This window comes from Carassius carassius, chromosome 49, assembly GCF_963082965.1.
Source record: "Carassius carassius chromosome 49, fCarCar2.1, whole genome shotgun sequence".
Taxonomy (NCBI): domain Eukaryota; kingdom Metazoa; phylum Chordata; class Actinopteri; order Cypriniformes; family Cyprinidae; genus Carassius; species Carassius carassius.
In genome coordinates, this window is record NC_081803.1 from 22980647 (window position 1) to 22990858 (window position 10212).

Consider the following 10212-nt stretch of genomic DNA (forward strand, 5'->3'; position numbering starts at 1 on the left):
CACACGCACACTGGGGATCTTGATCTTCGGAGAATCGCTGGAGAGAGGTAAGTAGAGAAAGAGTTAGTCCTTTGAGTTAGCATACAGGTAAGACCTTGTCGCGAACTAGACCGGACGCTGATTGAGTGCGTGTGTGTGGTATTTATGGTGCCGAGGTGATTGGGTAATGATAAGGGGCAGGTGGAAGTGCTCAGTACTCAGGTGAGGGCATGCGTTGTGAATGAGTGGAGGTGGAACCTGGCACGTTTGTAACAATATGTTACCTATAAGGCTTACATATTATATTATATTATATTATATTATATTATATTATATTATATTATATTATATTATATTATATTATATTATATTATATTATATTATATTATATTATATTATATTATATTATATTATATTATATAAAAAAAGTATTACATAAATGGGTGTGTGTGTGTGTGTGTGTGTGTGTGTATATATATATATATATACACACACACAATTTCTAATAGGCATTATATGTTTTTACTTTAAAATTTATCTCATATATGTAAATATATACATATATTACATTAGCATATTATGCTTTTTTTGTATTTGATTTAATATCATTATATTATGTACAGCACATTGGTCAACAGATGTTGTTTTAAATAGTGCTTTATGAATAAAGTGTCACTGACAATTGGAAAGTGTGCAAACTGATGTTTTGCAAAAAAAAAAAAAAAAAAATCACAAACTCCCAAGACTGAATGAGCCTCTAGAAGGCAGAATTAAAACTGTGAAATATTTGGTCTTAATATAAAGCTGCATTGATTCTGAAGGCGGGAGCATATGAGAGCATCTGAAGAGTATTTCCACAATGGATGCTCTCGATCGACTCTATAAATGTGTCTTTTGTGAGTCACTGTAAAGTACATTTTTAAAAGTATGAGGAGATGGATTGTGCTTCAAACCTAACGGCTCTGGCTGGTATTTTACTGTCAGTCCAGATATCTCAAGCGAATGACCCTTTAAAACATTCTGTAGTGAAAGCACACAGTAATGTGGCATGAGCTCGTCCAGCTCTTCAGTAACGAATGGCTGGCCACAGACTGAAAAGGGATAAAGCTGAATTAATTCACATGCTCTTGACATTCATGCATAAATAAGGCATTTAGTGCTCTTTGCATATGCCCCATTTAGAGGAAATACGTTTTTTTATTGATATGGTGGTAAAACTGTTAAGAATCCATTATGCTTTTATTAATTGGGCTGATATTAATCAGCAGCAGCAGTGAATAAATAGATTAATCATATTTTGCAGCCATTCTCAGCTTGTGGGTGTCGATCCAGAAATGGGTTCTGATGGGTCACGGACAGCAGGAGAAAAGCAATGTGAAAGGCACATAATAACTTACCAGCTTTTAAAAGCTTTTAAGTTTTAAAGCTCACGTGTCCAGTTAAACTCTGAGTGCAAAGCTCTGAGTGCAAATTCATGCCAAATAGAAATCAAATCAGACACACAAAATAAATGATGGTGTGCAGTGAAAGGCTTTATTTTTTTAGTCTTTGCAGTTTTTGATATTTAAGCACATCAGATTTATATCAGTTAATGTCTTATTTATTTCAAGTAACTTTAAACATTGTTTTAGTTTTAGTTAACTATAATAACCCTGGATCTAAACTGAAAACTGCAAATAAAACAAGGATTATTTTTACTATTTTGGTTAATCTAATTCTTATTAATTCTAAGCCTTATTTGCATTTTCTTAGTAGCTCTTTGTGAAATTTACAAGCAACTTCTGAATAAGAAGTTTTTCAAAATAATTTTTTTTTTCTTTTGGAGAAGCTCTTCCTTAATCAAACCTAAACCGCAACATCAACATAATCTCACCTCTCTCTCAACTCAGTGATGCCTTTCCCCAAACTGTCTGTCACTCAGCACTTGCTAACGACGAAAGGCCTGTCAGTCATTCGTACGACAGTCCTTCTCCTCCATTAACAAAGACGTAAACAGTCTGAGCGAATGATGGGCGTCCTTGAGAGAAAAAAAAAGCTCCATCAATCTCTTCGTCTCTAAAGCGCTGACTTCAGGCCGGCGTTATGAAGTGAAACAGAAGTCAGGGAATCCTTCTCTGACACACGGTGGTAAAACCAGATTTAAATTGTAAATTTATTCTCCCCATAAACCTTGACTCAATGCCTTTTCAGAGCATCTTTCTGTGATAGATTGTGCTGAGAGAATATGCAGGGGTTAAATGCAGACCGGCACAACACAAGGATGCTACAAAATAAAAAGCCATTTTTCTTGCCCACAGGCCGACTTTAGTGCCGCTCTTGATATCTGCGTTAAAAGTGATTTGCAGCACCGTATGTGGCAAGGAATCAAAACTTAATTTAAGCTGATAAAGATGCTATTTCAGAGCCAGATAAAGTGCTGCATCATGGACACGAGGGTTTCGGGTCTCCGTCGATCTTCAGATTTACAGGCCTGTTTTTTCTGCATCATAAACGGCAAGTCTCCTTGCCAGGTGACACTGGGAAATGTTAATGGATTCATGTGTCAGGAAGGCCTTCTGCTTATTTACAGTCCATCTACATTACACCGTTTCTCCTGTAAGACAAAAAAATCCACTGGTTAAAATATTGATTTACCTGCTCATCACCACAGTGAGTCACTGCACAAAAACAGACAGAGCCCATTAACAGATGAAATATGCCTCACTATTACTGTAATCATAAGAAGTAATCTTGGTGTAGTTTACATAATTGGAGCATTTAAAAATTGCTAAATAACACCGCAACGAGAAAACCCGGGCAAAACGAGCCACAACGTTATACATTCTGGTATATTCCTTCATTATGTTTTACTCAGCTTCTCTCATTTTTACGAGGTTTAGGCTAAATGTGAATGGAACGGGGGAACATTTCAGAATCAGTCGTCCTTTAGGGGTTTGTATTTAAAAAAACACTCATTTCCGATACAAAAACCCACTTAAAGGAATAGCTCAACCAAACACAAAACATTTGCTTACATTCAGATCATCTGAGATTACGATGAGTGTGTTTCTTCATCAGATTTGTAGAAATGTAGCATTGCATCAGTGTCTCATCAATGGAAGACAAAAGATGAAACACATCCAGCATTAAGATGTTTTTAACTCAAATACATAGAGTCTATAATCCATAATAACACTTCCTCCAGTGAAAAAGTGCATCTGCTGTTGTCTCTCACATCAAAATCCAGCCACATATTTGTTTAGATCTGTTTAAACGCTGCTTGATCTGTGCAGATTTCTCTCCTGATTCAGACCAGAACACTTTTTCACTGGAGGAAGTGTTATTATGGATTATAGACTCTATGTGTTTGAGTTAAAATCATCTTAATGCTGGATGTGTTTCATCTTTTGTCTTCTCCAGATGTTCACTGATGAACTGGAGTGCTGTGGATTATTGTGATGTTTTTATCAGACTCTCATTCTGACGGCACCCATTCACTGCAGAGCATCCATTGATGAGACATTTCTACAAACCTGATGAAGAAACAAAATCTTCCGAATCTCGGATGGCCTGAGGGTGAATACATTTTCTGCCAATTCTAATTTTTTAGTGATATAAATTTCTGGACACTTCCTTTAACCCTGAAACACAACACAATGCATAATTCAAAAACCAGTGCGGAATATTACATATTAACATGGTCACTGTGCTTTATTTCACAGGCGTTTCTTTGAGAGTACTGTAAGTGTGTGAGAGCTCATGTGTGTCTCCTGTCAAATGACACAAACCTGGTGGTGAGTGATTCAGCAACGGATCAAAGCCGTAGCACAGTCGGAAAAACGCCAGTAAAAAGGTCAGTCCTGATGGAGCTCAGCTCCACACCTCACACACCAGCGAAAGCCTGTTTTCACTTAAGATTATTTTCATGGAGAAACAAACTACTGTTGTGGCCCAAACGCACCTCCACATACAGTATTAACTCACGACTAACAATCCAAACACATCTCAGTGTGGCATTACTACAGATCAATAAACTGAAAACTTAACTGAACTAATTCGGCATACTATAAAAACCATCAGTGCTATAGCAATCATTATATGTGCTATAAGCGAGTTTGAAAGGTGCTATATAATAAACTTTTTACCTTGTCTAAAAACTAAACTGCTAAAATAACACTGAATCAAAATTGGCCATATTTACTGTGCCCCTGGACAATTAGTGCACATTACAAACACATTCATATAGAGATGCTTTACACCATCCAATCAGTTCCTGATGGGTAAAATCAAGTGTATTTTAAAATACAGAACATTAGGGAAAGCAAAACAGGTTGCATTTTATTTTATCTTTAAAAATGTTTTCTTTGGCAACTGTGTTTTAATGAGTCGAGTTCAATAAAATGATGCAGTGCCATATGGGATCCTCAGCTGAATAGTTTGAAGCCTGAAAAGGCTTCATTTTCCTTCCTTTAGGTAAAACCTTAAGTAATACATTTATATTTTTCGTTGTTGAAATTGAATATTTTTTCACAATATAATCAATACTTATTCAACACCTCACTTTTTAAACTGGCAAAACAAAAGTTAATTTACTCTATGCTGTAAAATAAATTCAAATTGGCTGTACAAGGCATTTAAAAAAAAATGAGCTAGAAATATTACATTGAAATTATTTGTTAATTATTTTGATTAAAGTAACTATTTGATTTTTTTTTTAACATGACTTATCACATGATTTTTTATTTATTTACAGTGTTACATTATAGAGTGAAGAACTAATAGATCTTTACATAGATTTAATAGATTTTACAGTAAAATGCTGTCAGTTTGTGGACGCAACAAAAGGACAAACCATCTTATAATATACAGTAAAAATAATTTAAATGTTTTTTTTCTGATAATTTATGCACATTAGAGTTTTATGTTATCTTATGCTGTTAAATGAATTTCTATTGCACTATTTTAGTGTCGTGTGTTACCATTTGTTTTTGTATTTGTGTGCACCTATCTATTGACCCTTTATTTTTAACAGTAAAGTTCTGTCAATCACATTTGCAGATTTTTGCATTATTTTCACTGATTGTTTTATTATTTTTTTTAAAACACACACAAAAATAATAATTTATTTTAATTAACATTTTATTTTAATTACACTTTAGTTTAACATACAAAAATTGTAATATAAATAAATAAAAGTAAAATTAAATATACATATAAATTAAATATATAAAAACAAATGTCGAAATATTTAAAACTAATAAAGTGACAAAACACACAACAAAATGACTAAAACTTTATTATATAAAATCTCAATGATATTAAGATAACTGTGTTGTAAACCCATTCGTATCATATAAATTTGTTTAGAAGTTTTTTCTCTCTTTTTTTTTACTCTTTGTCTGTGGGAACTCATTTTAACCTTCATATTTATATTTTTCCTCAAATGTAGCATTTTCTGACTGAGCGAGTAGCTGTCATAACATTGGTGCTGTACACGTTTGCTAAGGTGTTTTTAACATGTTAGTTTGTGGCTGATTTGTGTTCATTTGACTGCACGACTGGAGGAATCATTTCTGCCAGTCACACAGACGAGTTTAGACGAGTGGCCAAGTAATGAGCAAACAGATCATTACCTTCAGCCAGTGTCTTTGTGCTTGTGTTTACCTCCGGCGACTAATGAGCCCATCCTGCATCTTCATAGAGCATCATATACTCCCACACGAGCCGCCACATGTCCATAATAACGATCAGCATGTGAGAATAATGTGCAGATATGGCAGAACGTTTCCAGGAGCAGCTGGAGAACACTAGAGACCCTCATCATCCTGCGCTCTGTGAACAAGCAGTATTAATCAATTTCAAAGAGTCTCTGTGACCTTTTTAAGAACTTGAAAGCTTTGTTTATTTCTTCATAACGGACGCCCACCTGCATGCATGCATTAATGCATGACCAAAAAATGGCTCTGAAGCCTTGTGCAACGCTCACTCCTCCTCAACGCTGTCCAAATAGCAAACAGACACCCACAAACACTGCTAGAGACACTTCTGCTCACCTGCCTCCAAACACAATGACCTGCTGCTTTCAGGGAGTGCAAGACATATACTTTAGAGATCCTGAAAAGAAAGAGAAATCTTACTGTTAGGAAAACGCCTCCAGAAAACAAAAACTCCAACGATGACTCTTTAACATCTCAAATGTTTCTCTCATTTTGCTGAAGTCTCCTGCATCTCAGATGTTTCTCCTCAGTAATCTCACATGTATCTCATTTAGAGCAGTGATTCTCAACCAGGTGGCAATTTAAAATAAGACAAAACAGACTTTAAAATAACCGTGATTCCATGTTTAATTATAAGTCACTTCATACAATACAAATTGCAAATGCAGCGAGTGTCACAAAATTCAAATTCAGTGTGTGTGTGTGTGTGTGTGTGTGTGTGTATCGAGAGATCTCAATATGAACTCAAAAATGTCTGACTAAATGCTCTACTCTTACTGTATGACAACTAGTGGCTTGTTTGCATATTTTTATTTCTCCTTAACAGTCGATCCTTAAAAGAACCATAACTCAAGATCTTCAGATTTAACATCTGAGCAATAACTTAGTAGAGATTTCTCCACCTGCTTCGTCCAGGTCTTCGTCCTTTAACCTGAAGCTGGCAGGTTGAAGCCCTGAGTAATTGCACTTTTCTTTCACATAATTTCTCCCCTCCTCAAACTGAAATGGTTTGACCTGCTGAAGTAAACAGGCATTAATCAAAGGCGGATGGGGAATTATCAGGAGGGGAGCCCACAGCGTTTGAAGGAGAGTGTGGACCGCAAAGATGGATGCATTCGAGGCTCTGGGCTTTAGTGTCCTCGGGGAGCTGGACTTCACCAGCTGACGGGGTCACTGTGTCCACCTTGCAAAAGTGTGTCAAGGACAGTAAGCAGGGAACTAGCTCTGAATTTGTCATGCTGACTTCAAAATGTAACGAGTGAAGATCACAGATGAGAACAAAACAACCAATCACCCGATAGAACCAGATGCTGATGAAAAGGCGATGTTTCCATCCAAATTTGTGAACATGTGGGGAAAATACGCATAAAATAATTTGCAAAAAACATGCAAATACAGAATTGTTTCCATCTTGTGTGTTCAAGAAAACAAAAGCACCATTCCTGGGAAATTGGTGCAAAATTTCAGTAATAAAAATGGAGCTCGCTGCAAGGCAGTGTAGCTCTTTGCACATGCAGATCAATGCAATAACAAACTCTGTTATCTTGCATTTGGATTCCTGATGTTTGGGTATGCAATCATAGGAGAAAGAGAGGGAAAGTAATTATACTAAATTGTTTCAATTGCAGACAGAGTCCTTTATCCAGTCTGATCCATTATCGATAGTCCAGGCTTTTGTCGGGCTTCCAGGAATTTATTCAGTAGGTGTGTTTTCATTGTAGTTTATGTGAATAATGAAATAAAAAATAAAAAAAAAACTCAATTGAGTGCATACATTATTATGCACATCTGGGCATTTTCGTCCAGTGTTTTTTATGCAGTATCCCAAAATTTGCGTAAAATTTGGTGATGTAAACATTTCTATTGAATTATGCTTCTTCTACAGTTTCTAAGAGAGAGAAAAAAACAGACACGAGTCAATATCGTTCTCAAAAATAGAAGTTCTTCATTGATTTACTGCATTGATGGTTTCCTGAAGAACATTTAACATTCATGGAGAATTTTCATTCCACAACAGGATTTCTAAAGTGGAAAAAGGTTCTTCAGATTTTTGAAAAGTGTTCTTCACACTAATAATAAAAAAGTTCTTTTGAGAACCGAGCACTAAAAGTTCTTTGTGGAGCCAAAACCACAAACTCTTCTTCTGAAGTCTTCCTAATAAAGGTTCTTCACCAGCATTGATGGTGAACATTCTTGAAGAACATTTAACATTTAAGGAAGCTTTCTATTGCAAAAAAGGTCCTTTATAGTGGAAACAGTTGTTAAAATAGTGTTTTAAGACTGTTAAAATGGTTTTTCCAAAAATAAAAATTGCTACAAAAAACCACTTCCATTTTTAAGCCTGGATGTTAAAGGTTCTTCATGGAACCATTGATTCTTATAACAAACCATTATATTTTAGAGCTGAGTTGTCATACCATATGAGTATAGAGCTATAAAATGAACATGCATTGTAGAAACATCTTCAGCAAACATCTTCATTTGAAACAACTGGTGATCATTCTGTCCTTTACAATCGCTGCTGACAGGACTGTGTGTAAAGCCCATCACAAATATTCTTTCTGACACATCTTACCCTGCCACGATGGAACGCAGACACTGCAGGATTATGGGTAAAAATCCATTACTCAGTCACATTAACCAACACAAGACTGCTGTCTGTGCATTCGCCTTGACACGAATATATGAACACTATTAGCGATAATCACATTGCATGACGCAGGTGTTTGTACAGTCGGAGATCTTCAGTGCCGTTACAAAAGGTCCTTCTGTCAGCCAGATGTCCGCTTGCGCAGGAACAAGGAGGTCACGCGTGTCCTTAACCTTAAGTGGAGCTCTAAAAGGTATTGATGGTTTAAAAGGCATTGAGAAGGTGATCAATATGGAGATTCATTGAGTGGGTCATTAGAGCGTCCCTGCAGTCATATTACAGCTCTTATCAGGAGAGCAGATGTATAATACTGCAGTAAATCCTCTGGTTGCGAGCGCAGGCCTTTGTTTAAGGTTGTCAGATTGCTCTGCGGGAGAGAAAAAGCCGTGCTGATTGCAATCAGCCGAAGATCTGAATGAAAGGTGATTGCGTAGCTATTTATTTCTGTGTGTAGTTTTTGGAAGCGTGTGCATGTCTGAAATGTTCGTTTTCCCGCTATGGACAGCGAATGCAATGGTGCTGACTTTCATCCATGACTGGGAATAATGATTACTGTCATATTTGGGATCTTTATGTCATGCACGCGTGAGGTTTCATTTGAGAAATAACATTCACGCATCAGCTGCATCAGCTGCATCAGTGCAACACGCTCCCAACAAAAGCCACATTTGGAGCGCTTTGGCATGACTGATGAGCCAATCATGTACAACTTGTTCATTTGTTAATTGTTAATTGTACATGCCTCATTCAAGACTATCTGTAGATGTGAGGACAGCACAGTCATGTGCCATCAAATCAAAAAAAGAAGAAATGAAATAATCAACATGAAATCAACTTTTTACATTTGAATTTATAATCAGAAACTCCTAATTTGGCGTCAAAAATTTGTGGCTTTTTAAAAATGTGTGTAAATCTCTTGTTATGCCATATTATCACCAAATATCGAATGCAGTATTTTAGTTATCATGTTTTCTTTTCATTAGCACAGGGTTTTGCTTTTATTTATGGTTCACTTTGGCTCATAAACTGAGGTGCATGAGCTGAGATCCATGAGGCCTACAATCAATCGCTTCCAAAAAGAAATAGAAAACCTGTGGAAATTGACAGAAAACAAGATGACTAAAATATACTGTAGCATAACCACAGATTTAGGCAATTTTTTTTGTAGGCCAGACATTTTTGATTGGGAAAAAATCCCAACAAGTGAAAGGATTCTGATTCTGTGGATGTTTAATATCGACACATTTACAGTATGTCTGTTTTCATTTCTTATCATAATCAATTCAATAGCTACTTTTCAATGTAATTTTATGCAAACTTTGGGATATTCATTTTATTGGGAAACATTATTTGTGGATAATTTTGGCAATCTTTGCCCAGATCAATGAAGCCTGTGATAAATCGGTTCCTAAAAGAAAGACAAAACCTATGCTAACTGAAAGAAAACAAGTTGACAAAAATAATATTAAAGGTAAGTTTTAGTACCATAACATTAACTAGCATTTTTGGGGGCAAAGAAAATCTTCTCCCGGTCGAAATGACCAGAACACAACATGAGGGGTTCTGATTTAAATGCTTTTGCTGAAATGCACATCAAAATAATGTCTACTAGTTCCTCAAAACCTAAATATTATTACTTTTTAATGGTTGAGTTTGAAAAAATGATGAGGGAAATCAGTCAACAATGCAAACTACGTAAATAAACACGATTTCCATTTGAGTTGTCGGAATAAAAAAATGAGTAGATGTGTCCAAACTTTTGACTGATTTCATCGATGATGCCATGAAGCAACTTTAACATCCATGGAAGCACTAAAGGTTCTTTACGGTGAGTTTTGGATGTTCAAGAAAAAAATGGTTCTTGACTGAAAGGTTCTTTTGGGAACA